This window comes from Chaetura pelagica, unplaced genomic scaffold, assembly GCF_000747805.2.
Source record: "Chaetura pelagica isolate M959 unplaced genomic scaffold, ChaPel_1.0 scaffold488, whole genome shotgun sequence".
NCBI classification, from domain to species: Eukaryota; Metazoa; Chordata; class Aves; order Apodiformes; family Apodidae; genus Chaetura; species Chaetura pelagica.
In genome coordinates this window covers 329,888-346,741 of record NW_009954235.1, presented here as the reverse complement: position 1 = coordinate 346,741, position 16,854 = coordinate 329,888, and the positions used below count along the sequence as shown (strand labels likewise).

Sequence of the window (16,854 nt, the reverse complement as noted above, 5' to 3'; positions counted from 1 at the left end):
CATTCCTGCATGGCTTGTGACTGCTTGTCCAGTCTGGGAAGTTCAGAGATTTCTTCAGTATAAATAAGTTGGAGTCCTCTGTGCCCCTCACCACCACACAGCTCAGTCAGTTCCACATCCTGTTTTTCTTGCCTGGTTGGTATACATTGACCTATTTGTTGCAGAGGGACCAGGCAGTTTTTTCCTGCAGCTTTACCTTTTGTACCAACTGCTTACTTGCCCCTCTTGCAGTGTCTGAATCTTCACATAGCTGGTAAAAATAAATATATGATTTATGGTTAAGAAAATGCTCCCAAGTTTTATGTGAGGTAAGACCAGTCAAATGGGGAATACAAGTAGTGTAAACAATAACTTTGCCCTGAGAATACCTGGAAGAACATTTTGCATGTCTTGGTAGCACAATGGTTATATTTTATTGATGTGAGGAGGTTCTGACACTAGATAACTGTCAAAACTGAGGAAGTTGCTAGAAGCATTTCTCATAAAACCTGGCCCTCAGTGCAGCAGCTGAGTGTTGCGATGGAACTGGAGCAGCCAGGTGTGCATGTGTGGTCAGCACTGGTGCTAACAAGTTCAGAACAGCAATTGCTAATGAGCAGCACATGTTGATGCAATGAAACAGTGACGGTCCTTACTTGGAGAGGGCTGGCTCTTGCACCTTAGGTGCAGACACCTGGCTGTGTAGGCTGAGTGCAGCAGCAGCTGCTGAGGCTCCATTTTCCTCTTGAGATGCCCTGGTGTGTGGAGCTACCCTCCTGCAGGAAGGATTGCACCTCGGTTCAGAGAGATGGTCTGGCTGAAGGTGATTAAAGCTTCTTGGTAGTTCATGGATGTGGTGGATTGCCTGGCTGCAGCAGGAGGGACAGGAGGACACCCTGCGTGATGTCGGGGACCTTCTCCATGGGCAATGCCCATAATGGGTGCAGTGGCTGAGCAGGTGAGCAGTGTCTCCTGAGGTCTTTCTCAGATGGTCAATTCAAGACAGGTCAGTGTGTCCCCATGCATGTGAGTGCCCCTCAGTAAGGTGACTGTCCCTGAACTGCACAGTGGGCTTGAAGTACCCAGCCTGCAGTGAGGGGGTGAATCCCCAGCTTGGGGGACAGGGTAGCAGGAGGGAGGGCAGCCAGCCCCTGGGGTGAGGATTTGGCTGGAGGCTGTGGCTGCAGAAGAGATGTGGGAGCTGCTGAGGTGGAGATCTGTACAGAGCTCTGGGCAGCATGAGCCATTGCAGTGTGGGCAAACGTGGGGAGAAAAACAGAGGGGAATGCAGACACTTCCAAAAATAACTGCTTTAGCATTAGCATTTTCCCCCTGACCCTTCTGTGAGTAACTGGAGCAGGTTTAACTTCGTGGTTAGTTTATGTTAAAGTGGGGTTTTTTGTTGCTTTAGGTTTTGGGTTTATTTTTCTGCAGTTTTACTGCTGGCAAATACAGTTTCTGTTGCTGCAAGTGCTTCTGATGTGCATTAAGATAACAAATTCTACATGTATTTGTAATTGTCAGTGAGCTAAAGAACTGAGTTATTTCCCTCCTCACTTTCCCGAGGGGAAATCCTGCTGCAGAATTATTAATATTTGCAGAGGCTAATTTTCAGTCAAGATGAGTTTATCCAGAGAGTTTCATGTGTACCAGTTACTCTTTGTGGACACAAAAAGCAGGATACGAGTGCATCTCAGCCTGTCCTAACTTGTGAGCTCCATCTGAAAAATAATTTTTAAAATATCTCAAGGAGATTGAATATAGTGGCATATAATTTAATGTTTCATGCCTGCCAGTGGCACCACCCAGTCACCCCCATCCCTGTTGGACTCTTTTACGAATAGAAAGTAAATTGTAAGATACATCAACAACACCTGTGCAGAAATGTAGTGCTAAAGGTTCGGCTGTGTAGCAAAAGACCCTGAGTGGGTGACTGAGTTTTAGATCTCCTTTTCTGTTCCTTTTCCCCTAACACTTTGAAATGGAAACCCATGACCAAGATTGGTTTTCAGGAGCTGATTCTAGTTTGATAGCACAGAGCAATCCAATAGTTAATGGCTTTGTCATCAATTGGGGTCCCAGAAAACAGTGGTGCATTTATTGTAAAATTGGGTTTCTAACAGTGCTGTGAGATGTTTCTCAACTCTGAGATGCAAACTGGAGCTCTCTGACACGAGAGGCAAATAACCCTTTCTGTTCATTCTCGCTGCAAAAACACAGAGTAGCTGGGGTTGGAGGAGTCTCTGGCAGACTCTAGTCCAACTCCTGCTCAGGCAGGGTGCACCAGAACAGGTTGGGCAGGATTGCACAGGGTTTGGGTTTGAGTGTCAACACAGGCTGAGCCTCCACAGCCCCTGGGCAACCTGTTCCAGTCTTTGACCACCCTCATGGTAAAAAAGACATTTCTTGCATTCAGATGGAGTTTCATCTGTCTCAGTTTGTGCCCATTGCCTCTTGTCCTGTCTCTGGGCACCACAGAGAAGAATCTGGCTCCCTCACCTCCATCCCTCCCATTAGGTATTTATACAGACGGGTTAGGTCACCCCTGAGCCTTCTCTTCTCCTGGTGAACTGTCCCAGAGCTCTCTGTCTTTGTACGTGCATGTATATAGCACAACAGGGCCCCATGCTCCTTTTTCTACCTTGTAGTTTGGACGCAAACAAAATGCTGCTCAGTCACATATTTCTCTACTTAATGCCATTTTTAACACAGCAAACCATGTGACTTTTGGCATGCTGTGTTGCATGTGAATGTTTAATAAATTCATACAAATTTTATAAATATCTACAGAGACTAGAAATAAAATGAAGAATGTGGCTTATTCAGGAATCCTGTATTTGAGAGATAATGTTGACCTATGTGAGCAGAGTTAGAAAACTAACCATTTGACAAAATCACTTCTTAATTTTAGTAGTTGTATGCCCAAAGAGATGTGTAAATATTTACTCAAGTAAGACACTGTAGGCTGATGTGCAACTGTCCTGTGGGGAAATCAATCCTTTTAGCCCCACCACTGCCTTCCCACCACTGGTACCTTCTTTTCCAGAAGGAGCAGTCTGGTAAGATGGAAAGTGGGTTGGAGAATCTCATCAAATCCTCATTGCAATAATGCGTAATAGCACACAAGAACAAAACTTAACTCCCCCACTCAGCCGTTTTTGATTAGTGTTCTTGAAGCTGTTCTTTGATGATTCATATCTGCAGCCTCCCTTTGCCTTATTTGAAAGCAGCTGCCTTCTCTTTTACAGATGTAGCTGCAGAGCTTTGACAGGCAACCACTAACCCTGGTGTACACATGCTTTGCTTAAATCCATCTTAATAAACACAACCTCATGACAAATAACCATCTTTGTAACTAAGAAATTAATCTTAGCTGATGACTCATAGCAAATTTCCTATAGTCTCTAAAATAAGAGAATTTTCTTGGCTTGATTTGTTTTTTCCTCCCGTTCTGGGCATACCAAATGTTGCTGTTCAGCATGTTTCTGTTACTAAAGGTGCTGTTTCTGCTAGGAAAGGTGCCTTGTGCTTTCAAGATTTCACTTTGTTCATCTTACGAGCACCTTCCTAGTGCAGCTGTGGGGAGTGGGTATGGTGGGTGTCACGAGTGTGATGCCAGCCAAGAGGTTTACCTGTGCTGCTGTTCCATTACTGGGTCAGCTCATGGCATTGCCTGGCAAGTGCCAGAGCCTGCACAAACTATTGGTCACATCTGTCTGGCTCAGAGTCCAGAAACAGCTCACATCTGCCTGCAAAACCAAGTGGTAAGATGCTGAGGAACACTGAGCTTTTCAGGAGCTGTGCTGAAGCGTGTTGGCTGGCGGGAGCACAGGCTGAGGCCCTGGTGGCGGTGCTGAGGGAGCCGTTCCCGCTGGTTCTGCCGCCGCCTCAGTGTGGGTCCAGCCTGGGGACAAGGACAGAAACAGCCCTGTGAACAGCCAGGTCAGAGGGGCAGCACAGAAAATAATTCTGTGGGGTTTTATTGCTTTTCAGTGTCTTGGGTAGCACGTGGAAAAATGCCAGACCTCGGTTTCCATGGGTTGTGTTGGGGCGGCGGGATTAAGGCTTGTGAAATAGTCCAATACCCTGAGAGAAATCTATGAGGAAATCAATTGCTCAGCCTTCAGAACAAGGCTAAACACTGAACAAAACTGGGAAGGAAAAATGGTGGGCACACGTTGCATGGAAAGGTGCAGCTGTGGGTGGCAGGAGCGTGTGTAGCCGTGCGTTGGAGGTTCCTGAGGCCTGTGCTCCAAGGCTGCACCTTGTGTGTAACTATACACACTTTCTGTGGCTGGCTGTGACAAAGCATCCCTCTGTCAAGTGCTGCTAAAATATACAATTCTGGTTAGAAGTTTACACTGGATTCTGAGGCAATCAGTATGTGTTTTTTTTCTGAAATAGCTGAAGATCCAGTCTTCAGTTATTGGAATAGAGGTAACGTCGCTGGCTTTAGTGATATGTTTGCTTTCATCAGCTGACACTTTGGTGTATTTTGTTAACACTGAAGATAAACACAATGTGAAACAGAGTGGCTGCTTTTGCAGGGTATTTGCTGTTACACTTAGCGTGATCTATGTGGCTTCAGAGAGACAAATATAAAGACTTCAATACTGTAAGCTGCCCAGTGGATGTTAGTTACTTGTGATCTTCCATGTAAATTCTAATGATAAATTATTAGGTGAGGAGGTGTTCATCCATATCACTTCAACTTTTTTGGTTTGGTTGCTGTTTCCTGTTCCCACTAACACACTGTACTTTGGGGTGTTTCCAAAATGGCTTTTTTCAGTAGCAAACTTCTTGTTGTTTCCATCTGCACAAAACAAGAGGTTCTCTCTGAAAGATATAAATGAGGCTTGCCAGCAGCAGCTGTGTGCTGCGCTGAAATCAGACTGGTGGAAGTAGCATCCCTGGAATAAATTCTTCTTTATTGTTTCTTAGTGCTGTTTCACCTATGATACTGTTTCCCAGACTGTGAGATGGGGCTGAATGGTGCTGAAAAAGAGGAGGAATCACAGTGGTCTTTGCTCTTGATACAGCTTACACATGGGAAGGGGCTGAAATAGCTGGGAAAAGAACCTTTCTTCCTTCTTAATTTATGTCGCAGATTAAGGATCACTGAATATAGTGAGTCAAAAGATAGCCAGCTCCTTATTTTGCACTAAATACTTCAGACTTAGCAGCCTTTCCTTTTAAGTCTGAATTCAGGATTTTTTTAATCTGAGGTTGTTGGAAGTCTGGCCTTCACAGTCATGTCTAGCAGCTGATTTGACCTGTATTAGCAAGAAAATAAAGATCTTCTCATAAGTTTCACTTTTACCTTAGTAACTAAAGGTTAACATCAGACTTAAGGCAAGAGGGTTCCCAAGTTTTTGATGTAATAGCTGACTACTTTTATTATGCACATGACCAAGTTGGTCCCTCTTGAACCAGGTTAATTCCCTACTCAGTGAATTCCACAGACTACTTATAAGCTTCCTTTACTTTCTGCCTTTTTCTTTTGTCAACTGTAGCTCTGCTCCTGTGTCAGGATTCATGTGTCTACCTGCAGCAGCTGAGGAGACAGGGGGCTCCTGGGACATGTGGGTGGGCTAACACTGTTGGTGGCAAGCCATGCTTTCTGAGGACAAAATGACAACTTACACCTGCTAGATCAGTACTGCCAGGGTCTTGCTTATACCACTCTTTGCTGAGCAGAAAACCTGGCAAAAATAGCAAAGTCATCTCTTCCATCTGACATAAAGGGACGGCAGGAAGGAGTGACCACAGCAGCTCTGTTTGAGAGCCTCACCAGACCTACACATATGTGGGGGGCACCAGTCCTATTGTCATCTGCCTCAGCTGCTCATTCCACCTTCCATCAACACTCCCACCAACCAGCACAAGCATTTATGAGGCTTTGTGGTGAACTGTGTCACTGGGCACCTAGCCTGGATTTATGGCAGCCTGGACTAAAGGAAAGCAGACTTAACCCAGGTTCATTTCCTCACCTGTTTAACCTCTGTTGTGAGAGGTTCATGTTTGTTGACAGAAGACAGTCAGGATCAAGTGGTGGGGTGAGCCAGCTTCCAGCAGTGGTGCTAAATTAGGTCACTTAGAGTGCCTCTGGAGTTGTGGCCTCTCTTGCCCATAGGTGTAAAGTTGGATAAGCCTGTTCCTGAGGGCAGCTGCTGTGTTTGGTGCTCATTGCTAGGGATGCTGCCTGCAGTTCCTGTCTTGAACTTTTCTGTTCCAAATTCAGGTGTCAATGAATTTTTTTCTGGTTTTTGTGGTTTGAGCTTTTTTTCTTGTTGTATTTTAGAACTTGTTAAGATATTTTGGGAGTGTGAAACAGCATAGGAAGAATTCAGATCTAGGGCTGAGGTATGCATATTCTCAGAGCATTCATTTGCCTGTGCCTTACAATCACAAATAATGGCCGCAAGGAAAATGAAAAAATATGTATGTTTATATTTCCATTATTTTTATAAGATAAAAAGGCAAAATATTATTATTTTTAACATATGTTTAGAAAACAGATTTTTTTTTTTTGGATAAGCCTGTTCCTGAGAGCAGCTGCTGTGTTTGGTGCTCATTGCTAGGGATGCTGCCTGCAGTTCCTGTCTTGAACTTTTCTGTTCCAAATTCAGGTGTCAATGAATTTTTTTCTGGTTTTTGTGGTTTGAGCTTTTTTTCTTGTTGTATTTTAGAACTTGTTAAGATATTTTGGGAGTGTGAAACAGCATAGGAAGAATTCAGATCTAGGGCTGAGGTATGCATATTCTCAGAGCATTCATTTGCCTGTGCCTTACAATCACAAATAATGGCCGCAAGGAAAATGAAAAAATATGTATGTTTATATTTCCATTATTTTTATAAGATAAAAAGGCAAAATATTATTATTTTTAACATATGTTTAGAAAACAGATTTTTTTTTTTTTTTATGCTTGGGGAGTTTCTCAAGACAGGGAAAATGCAAAAGGCATCTGGTCTTGTTAAGGCATTTTAAAGGAAAAACCTAGGAAGGTGGAGACACTGTAGGTAGAGTTTGGTACATAATGTCTAATTCCCTTTTTTTTACCCACAGGCACCACTTTGCAGCTGTCTATGATGTGAGTCATTATCTCTAGCAGCTCTTTGAATAAAACCTTGCTAGATTTCTTGCAGTGCCAGATGAGGTGCAATCCTTTCTTTGGAAAATAAAACTGGAACGAGAACATGAGGCCTGTAAAACGGCTCTGGGATTTAGTATGGAGAGGTGAGAGTTCAGGATGCTTAGACAATGGATTTCAAGCTTGGCTTTTCAGTGAAGGTTAAGGTAAGGTTTTCTTTCCTTGAAAGCAGATTTTCCTTCATTCTAGCGTGGTTAGTCACTTCATGCTTTGCTTTAGTCACAGGACATGAGATTCGTGTGAAGGTGAGAGCAGAATCCTGTTTCTTTTAGAAAAACCTGTAGTGGGTTTTATATGGTACAGACAGGAAGATGAACCCCAGAGGGCTCATGCTAAAATAAAGAACAGTAAGCAAGTGCAGACAGTATGCTCTGAAACATGCTGTGTAGTTAATATATGTGCATTTTCATTGCACTTCTCCCTTCCTACAGTGGCAGGAAAAGGGAAAATAAGTAGAAAAAATGGCTATTAACTCTTAAGAGATACTCTGCCTTCTAGTAGAGTAATTTGTAAATTATGTTTTTGAAGGCATATTGGCTGTAAAATAGTACAGATAGAGCACGGTCTGCAAATGTACCTGAGTGTCCTGTTGTGAGTCAATGAGTTCATGCAAAGTGCTAAGCTGCTGTGCATAGAACTGATCCTGAGCCCTTTACACATATACAGGTCTATTTCCAGCTGCTTGTGCCAGATGATGGCACAATCATGATGTTAGCACTGAAAAGTTTTAAATGGCAAAGGTTTTGAAATATTGAGCACTTTCTTGAGAAAACTGCTTTAGATAACATCCCCATACCAGTTTAAAAGAGCAGGTCTGGAGACACATGCAGTGGCCTTCAGCCACATCCTGGCTTGGCCCTTTGTCTCCCCAGCAGGCATGTCTGACTGGGAGAGGCTGCCCATAAGGCACAAGTCTCAGCATGAAATGAAGCCTAGAGTTTGTTTGGTCTCGAGTAACTGGGAGGATATTTTGTGCATCTTAGCCAATTGTGCTAGTGCTGGCATTTTATAATCTGTACAAATATCCTGGTGTGAATGTCTATTACCTGCTCTAAGACTGGAGTAACATAAGTATGTCATAAAATAAAACTGACAAGTGGGTTTGGGCAGGTTTAATTGTGCTAGTGTCCCTTTCACTGTACCTGTACATTTTACTTCTCTTGCTTTTAATCTATCCTGCCTGGCAGGTGGCAGGCTGCTGTGCTTTGTTGCTCCAGCTAAGGAGGGGATAAGCACTTAAACTGTGCAGAGCTTCCTCAAATTTCAATGTGATTGTGTAGGGCAGCAGCAATTCTAAATGCATTGTGGTCATTCTCCTTCCTTCAAGTCTCACAGAGCTTAAGTTAAAATACTGGAATTCTGTTTGTCCTAGTGTCTGCCTCAGTTTTATGGTTCAGCCTGATGGTGAAAGCCGGGGGGCATTGACTGCTGTCTAGAACAGCTGAGGGAGGTTGGCTTAGGGCAGCAGGCAAGCAGGATGGTGATCGTTTCCTTTTCTCTGCTGTTGAGAGCTATTGATGAGTTCCTTGTGTGTATGTGGAGCAGAGGTGGGAAAGGGATGACACAAAGGGAATGTGCCTGCATTTCTTAGAGAAGTGAAATTGTCACCTCGTGCAGGACTTCTTTCCTTTGAAAGAATAAGGCTGTTCTGAAATAGGAGGTTTGCCTTCATGCAACAAGCTTGCCATGCACACACTTGCATAACAAGTGATACTAAATTTTATACTTGGGGAGGTGGTTTCAGCTTTTAAAATAAAAATAGATCCATGCAGGCCTTAGTAGTTTCATTGTTCCTTCACGTTTGCCTGTGCTCTCCACCCCCTCTTTTGTGTCTTCAAATTAAAAAAAAAAGTACATCGGGTCACTGGCAAAAGATGTTTTGAATTGTCTTCAAACTGTTTCAAGAATATTTAGCAATTGCAATTCCAGACTCAAGTGAACAGATTCGAAGCTGTTCACCTGCCCCAGTTTCACAGTACTCTGCAGTAACAGTTTCTAAAGGATGCTGATCTGTTTGGCTATTTTTTCTTTTCAGTTTTTAAGTCATCAGTGCTTTCTGTTGTTCACCAGTAGAAGAACTGGAAGCTTGTCTTTGCAAGCTGAGATTCAAATGAAAGATGACAATTACATATCTGCAATTGCTTGAGCTTTAAGAAAATACCAAATACTGGGAGTTGGCAAAACCACGGCAAATGGATAATGCTGAATCGCTGGGGGATTTCAGAAGGTCAGCATAAAAGATTTCTTAGGACTTCAGATTTTTTTTATGGCTGTTGCTCTGCCAGGCTCTCTTTGCACTAGCCTATGGTTATGATTAACAGAACTTGTCTTATTAACATTATTTTCTTAGGATTCCAGTTCTTCTCCAAAGAACTGTTATGAGCATCCAAGTTCCGCTAATCTTCAGAGCAGACATTGATGTTCTCTTTAGGTTTTCTAGGCAGATCACGGCCGGATTGATGAGATTATGTTTTTTAATAATCTTGGGATTTTGTGAAGAGGAATGTTTCAGATAGGTGTGTCCAAGAAATCAGCTCTCATTCCTCTCCAGTCACTAGTATGATAATGATTGGGCTCATTTCTTTGTACAAAAACTGACTTTAAAACTCTGCCTGATTAAACACAGGAAATGTATCTGCTGCCTTCTGATATTAGTGGGTGATGACATTGTCAGGTATAAGAAATGTAAAGCATTACAAACTGTAACTTTGAGACTGTGTGTAGCTGTGCCTACCTCCTGCACTGCACCTGGAATTTGAGGGCTTTTTTTCCTTTTTGTTATGTTGTTGCATTTTATTATGAATGCACCTGCGTTTAGCTTTTTGGGTATAATTTCTGCAGCACTGTTGGGAGAAGAGGAGACCTAGAGCAGGTAAAGGACATTTCTACATACCTCCCCACTAAATCTTCCTCAAAGATAGCTTATCTTTCATCAATAAATACCTTCACAGATAAAGAAGGCATTATAACATTCCTCTTTGTCCTGCTAAATGTGAGCTTATTATCTCCTACTGTTACAGTCAGGTTATCCCTGCAGAGGAGAGCCTTTTGGTTGCAACGAACTTGCTTGCATTGTGTGGCTCTCTGCCAGCCTGTCACCTTTCCTTCTTGGTGTCCCTGGTTTGGACACCTTCCTGTTGGAATGTCCAGTGTCAAATGGGGTACAGGACTGGCTGTACAGAACTGCCATCTGTAGCGGCCCCAAGCTCCACATTTGTGTTTCATTTTCCAGGTCCACTTTCTGTCATTGTACTACTGGCACACCCAGGTAAATTTTCACTAGGGTATTAACTACATTAATAGATTTCAGCAGCTTTCCAGAAATCCACAATTTTTTCAATTTCTCATGTTGCAGGTTGCATTATGATTGGATTTTAACACAAGTACTGGTGCAAAAAAATCACAGATTAGGTTTTCTACTTTATTATTATGCTACATGTCTTCATTTAATCTCTTCCCAAGACAAAACCAGTACATTTTCTCAAAGCTACCTCTACAGCAAGTTTTCTAAGCAAATTGCAGAACTATTAGTTCAAATGTATGTCAGATGTGATGTCATCTACATGAACTAAAGGGCTTAATTCTGCTCGTCCAGTATCATACTCTTCAAGTTACCTAGCATTCAGTTTTTAAACCTGATGGAAATCAGCAGTGAGTCAAGTCAGGGACTGACACTCAAAAGGAACTGTGGAATGAGTTTTCCAATTATTTTTAGTATACAAAGAAACTATTCAGACATCACATGTAATTGTGGTTACCAGGAGTATCATGTGGGGTTTTTTATAAAGCTTTCCTCAAGAATGGATCTTTCTTCCTTATAAAAGTCAAGAAAACAATGCTTCATTCTAATGCCCTGCCTTCTCTCCTTTTAATCCGTAAATCTGAGGGTGAAAATATCTAGCAACTTTAGTATCAGACCGATCTGAGTCTGCTTCTGTGCTCAAAAGGTCCCTCTAACCTGAGTTGTTTGTTGTTTTCTCAGAGTACTCTCAGCAGGCATCTCATTTATTATTCTGTCTTCTGTGATCTGGATCATCAGGATTTCCTTTCTTTAACACTTCTACAAATACTGCTGTTGGACAGGAATATGGGATTTCCTCTTGCCTTCAGTTTGCTGGTAATTTTTCCAGTGATTTTTGAAAGATCAGATGCTAGATTTTGTCCTGCATATTTTCCTCAATTTTACTGATCTTCATGATGCTCTCTGATAAATTTCCATGTTAGTACCAGTTCTACCTTGCAAAGATGCCATGTTAATCTAAAATACATGCTTTTAGATGGGACTTCAGGGTGCAATTAGTTGTTGTAAAGTTCCTTCAGTGCTTCTACTTCTACTTTGACTCTTAGTGTCTGTTCTGAGATACCTTTTATATATTTTGTTTTGCTACTGTAGTTATATGCTTAATTGTGGATCTGCTTCTTTCAGTCTTTGATTTCTTCACCAGTTTGCTCAATGCTTTATCTATGGCTGCTCTCCAAGAAGTCTCAGCTAGTCTGTTGCCTTTTACTTGGTAGCTTGTTTAGTTTTTGCTAGTAGATGCATTGTTCTTGGGTGCTTCAACTGTGTTACTTAGAGAGCAGATGACAGACTTGTATGGGTATAGCCAGTGTATCTTCCATGCAGGTGGAATGGATAAGTTGAAGTTATAAAGCAAAGTAGGCCTTTTAACTGGGGAAGATGGTGGCTTTGTTTAGACTTTGTTTTGATCTATAAACTAATTTTCAGTTTTCAGTAAAAAAGGTTTCAATAATGAGCTTGTTCTTTTATGGTGCTCTGGGGTATCAAGTGCATCTACTGTTCTTCCCCTTTCCACCTTCTCTATATTATTAGCAGTATTTTCTACCCACTGAAGTCTCTTTGTCAAGGTCCTTCTTCCTTCCGAGCTGTGTGTGCTTTGGGCCACGTGTCACAGCTGTGCCTGCACTGCCCTTTGGGCTTGCTGGCTCTGCCCTTGGGCCTCCCCTTGCCCAGCTGGGCCTTCCCTGGTGGCCAGTGGGCTACTGCTCCTCACAGCCTATGGGGGAGGAGGGTAAAGGCTGCTATGGGTCAGTGACAAGCCTTGCTGGAAGCCTGAGCAATTCTATGTAGATATTGGGTCCTATAACGTGGGAGACAGAATACCAAACCGTATGTTGAAGTTTTCTTGGCAGCTCTATTGTGACCGGTAACAGGCCCTTTCTTTGTAAGGGTAGCCTACAGATGTCCATTGAGTAGATTGTTTCTATTGTACAGTCTCTCCTTTAGAAACACAGCAGGCTGACTGTACTTAGGTGTTTCAGGGGCATTCTGAAGTCCCAAACCTTTCATCTTTATTTCTTGTTTCTCTTATTCTTTCTGGGAGTCTAGAAATAGCTGGTCTGGTTAGACAGGCAGTTTGTGTTTGTATGGGTTTGGTTGTGTTAGTTTGATTTTTTGGGGTTTTTCCTAAATCAACATCTGAGAGCAGGTGTTCTACTGATGGATCCATATTATGTTTTCATTACTAAAGTAGGTGAATGTTTTGCTTAGACCTGAATAGCAGTTATTTTTCTAAAACAGGAGACATGGTGTTTGCAGTCACAGGCCTTTGAACAGGCAATGAATTCCCTTTGTTAGAAGCTTGCCACTGTCATGTGTGTTCTCATTATTGAGATGTTTTAATATCCTTGGTCTCCTGTGTCTCTCCTCGGAGATAAGTTTTGGATTTCATTACAGTTTTTTGCAGGTAATGCTAGAGTTCAGGAGGGTCCAACACTAGAGGTTCAAAGATGGCATGGCACCAGGGTATAAGATGTCTTTGAGCTTCAATCTTAAGTTTAAAGTGTCAGTATGTTCCACTTACTGTCCAGCAGTTCCTGTACAGTGACAGTTCTTTCATGGCTCCTTCTCTTTGGTAAGAACATGCTCTGTAACACTGGCATGTTCTGGCTGAGGGGTTTTGTTGTTCAAGCATGTTGTCGATTTTGGAAGCAAGTCCAGTAGTGCCTGAGTTTGCCTGTTGCCTCAGTAGTGTGGGTGCAAGGATGCTATGGATGCCAGAAGACTGGCATCTGGCTGAAGTGTCAGCTCTGGATCTTGTAAATTCAGCATCAGCCCTGCTGGGCAGAGTTGATTTCTGTAGGGCTACCTCAGAGCATCTGCTTTCCTCTCCTCGACATTTTCTTTTTGGGTGGGTTTACTACCTGAGTCACAACCCTATTCAGACGTTTGGAAGTAGCTCAGTGTGGCATTGTACTGAAACTTTAAGAGTATTCCTGAGCTCTGGAAGGCTACACACTGCAGTAGAAATACACCTGAGTTGTCCCATTTTTAATTTTTTTTTAAGATTATCTGATTTAGAAAAAAATTTCTCTTGCTATATTTCAGTATAATTTAGACAGTTAATTTCACTGAAATTAGATGTGATGGAACCTTGGTCCCAGTGGAACAGTCTGAAATCTGTAAGATGTAACAGTGTGTCTTGTTTTCCTTTGACCTTCCTTTGAATTGACCAGTGTGAAACCACAGCTTTCTCCAAACAAAGATGATGTTCCCTTCTACTGGGAAGGCTCACATAGTTTCTTGACAGGTTTTAAATGGACAGCCACACGCATACTCGTGAGCAGAGGTTGTGTGCAAGCAAGTGGTTCTTGTCTGTAGCAATGGGACAAAGCTGCAAGTGAAATTATCCTTAGTGCTATGGTCAATATTTAACTGAGCATGTTCAAATGCATATTTTAAATGTTTCAGTAGCTTGCTACCATTATGAGGTTTCACTGAAAGCACTTTCACTAGAATTGTTTAGAACTGCTATTGTTATCCAATTAAATGACAAATATATAATACAATTACACTTGGTTGTAAAATTATCTCCTGTTAAATATGACATCTTCTTTTGCAGTGACCCGTATGTGAAACTTTCCTTGTATGTAGCAGATGAGAACAGAGAACTTGCTCTTGTGCAGACAAAAACTATTAAAAAGGTATGTATATACTCTTTTTTTATTCCCTTGTTTTGGAAATATTAATGATACTGAAACACAGTTCTATAACTTAATACAACACTTATTTAAATTGTTGCTTACGTACATGGCAACTAAACGTCTTTTTTTCAAACCAAAATAAGAAAACAAGTGTATACATCTTCAGTGTACATGATGTCTTGACTGAAAAGCAAGAGAAAAAAATCCTGATGTTTTGCATATGATTCTCTAAGCCTTGAGTTGTCAAATCTCATTGTTGTCATTCACTGTTTCTGTTATCAAAGCCGTATTTTAATTATAATTTATTTGAATTCTGGCAAAAATGATCATTCTTTAATATTCCCTTTCAAAATGTTAATTTTAAAAGTATTTTCCTAATATGGCAATTGAAAGGAGCCAAGTGCCAGAAGATAAGCTGTAAAAAAAGCCTGGGGATGCACTGAAAATATTTTCATTTTTAATTAAAACAAAAATTATATTTTTTTTTGTTTCTTAACTTCATTCCACACAAACAAACAATTCCAACAGGGAATATTGGCCATTGTCAGGGCCCTAAGAATTTTTTAATTTTTGTTCTCTTTTTGAATATACTGGTAATGATGGCAGAGAGGAAAAAAGTCAAAACCCATATGAAAAGGAAAAGGTAACAAATTGTCACTTGTGAAACTATTTAGAATCAACAATTCAATTGAAATCGTGATTGCAAAACAGAACAGTGAGGAAAATTCTGTTACTGAAACACAAAATAGAAAGGTGCTGTTCTAAAATCATAACATTAGGTGTCAGGAGAAAACCAACAAGAGATCCTGGAAGTGTGGAAGATTCAAGGAGAACTTTTCACAGGACCCAGAGCATGTTTGAAGTTGGAAAGTAGAATAAATGGTTTAAATATTTCCTGGTTCAGCTTTGGTGATTGTTTCTCAATAGAATTTTTACGTTCATTGTCATCTTTTCAATATCTTCCATATAAACCCATCTAGCTTAGTGTTATGTAAAATTTGTAGGTGTTAAAATTGGTGAGGAAAATACTACCTTTTCCAAAAAGGAGTGTAGCTAGCTTGTTGCTGTGTCCTTTTTTGTTTCTCTCAATAGGTGTGAAATGTGCTGCCAGTTCCATGGGATTGTCAGAGTCAGAGAGTACCAGGTTGGAAGGGAGGTTCTTACGATAGGTTTTATGTCTTGTCTTGGTTTTATGGAGAGTGTGCTTAGTGTCATGGCCTGGAACATAGTTGCAGGGAATCAAGTCCCGTTCTTGGAATCGCATGCATGGAAAATGCTTAGGCTTGACAGGTCATTTTCAGAATATTTTTAAATACCTGGCTGTTATAATTCTGGTACAGTCATAACTAACATGTTCTTGCTGAAGTGTTGGATTGACTTTGATTACCTTACTATGGAAGGTGAATGTTCATGAGAAACTATTAAATCAGTATGCCTGTGTACTTCTAAATCTTTCTTACTTTGTGAAAGGTAGATAAAAAGAAGGAAATTAGTGTAGGCGAAGGATTATTTTCTTATTTAAAAAATAATTTGGACCACTGTCATAATCTTGGATCAATATTGGTATGGGCTCAGACTTTAGAAGCTACTAAATGGGTGACTCTTCATCTGAAGAGAGCTCAGTAGAATTTGGAGACCTTTGAACAGTTGCACCCTAGGAACAACCTGCACATTCACTTTCATGGGCTTGTTTGCAAAATGTATGCTTCAGAATTCCTGAAAAATAAAGGCTTATTGAAAAGTGGCTGCCTGGACAAGTCCAGTTCCTGTAGTGCTTGTTTATTGTCTTAAAATAGTATGGTAGCTTCTGCTCACTGGCACATGCCTGAGGTGGTATGAGTTTAGATGGTCCGAGTGATCTCCAGAGGTTCCTAACAATCTCAGCTGTTCTATGACTTTGTGACTAAAGCTCAGAGCAGTTAGGATAGCAGGCAGGGTGTGAGGCAGGTCATGAGGGTGCAAGGAGCCATTGGATTTTGAGAGAAATCCTTTGTAGCAAGTCCATACAATGGAGTCCAAGCCTGGACTTTCTGAGCAATTTCCTTACTAGTGACAATAGCTCGTCTACTAGAAAGTTAGTTATTAATTTCTGGTTTGAATTGTTATATTTCATCTCAAGACTTCTGCTCTCACAGCAATGTTACTTCTGTTTATTTCATAAATAGCAAACATCAGTATATCTTGATTTTGAGTTAAAATCATTAATGAAAAAATACTGAGCAAAATTAATCCCAGGAAGGATTCTGAAAGAGACTGCCAGTTGGCTTCTTCAGCTCTGTAGCTTTTCTTTTAATATGACAGTCTCTAACCCTAGTGTCTTATTTTCCTACTCGTTTTTGTCTTCCTCAGTCTAGTGGGTAACCCTGGGTGGCCCTAGCCTGCAGCAATGCTTTCCAGAGGGCAGAAGGGGCTGCAGGTTTTTCCTCATGCACTTCCTGCTTTGTTCCCTGCTGCAGAGCCAGACCTCGCCTTGAGGGAGAGCTTAAGTTACAGCCGAGGCATTAAATGCACGTTGCTTCCTTACTCTGAAAAAACAGTGATCAGCAAATGTTCAAATTTATCTGGCATCATGTGGCTATGTTGGATTTCTGAGGCTTTTTGTTTTACTTCCCTCCACACATTTAATTTTTCCAGCTCTGAAATGTGATGAATACCTTGCATTTCGTTTTGGAGCTGTGTTTTGAATGGCCTGCTAGAAATGCTCTCTTTCTGCAGAGGAAAAAGCTGTATTTGCCATCTTAGAATCTTGTAAAATGCTTAGTATTGTTTTTTAAATTCCTGC

At 41.3% G+C, this 16,854-nt stretch overlaps 1 protein-coding gene across 5 annotated transcripts in view; it reads left to right on the top strand.

Moving 5' to 3' along the window:
• NEDD4L (neural precursor cell expressed, developmentally down-regulated 4-like, E3 ubiquitin protein ligase) overlaps nt 1-16,854 on the top strand; it is a 100,386-nt gene that overhangs the window by 11,123 nt on the left and 72,409 nt on the right. For 3 of the 5 annotated variants that reach the window (XM_010003644.1, XM_010003643.1, XM_010003647.1), the window contains exon 2: nt 13,991-14,072. The gene's annotated coding sequence lies outside the window, so the exon portion shown is untranslated. Of the gene's footprint in view, nt 1-13,979; nt 14,073-16,854 lie in introns of those variants that run through there. The other 2 variants (XM_010003646.1, XM_010003645.1) reach the window with 1 other exon arrangement.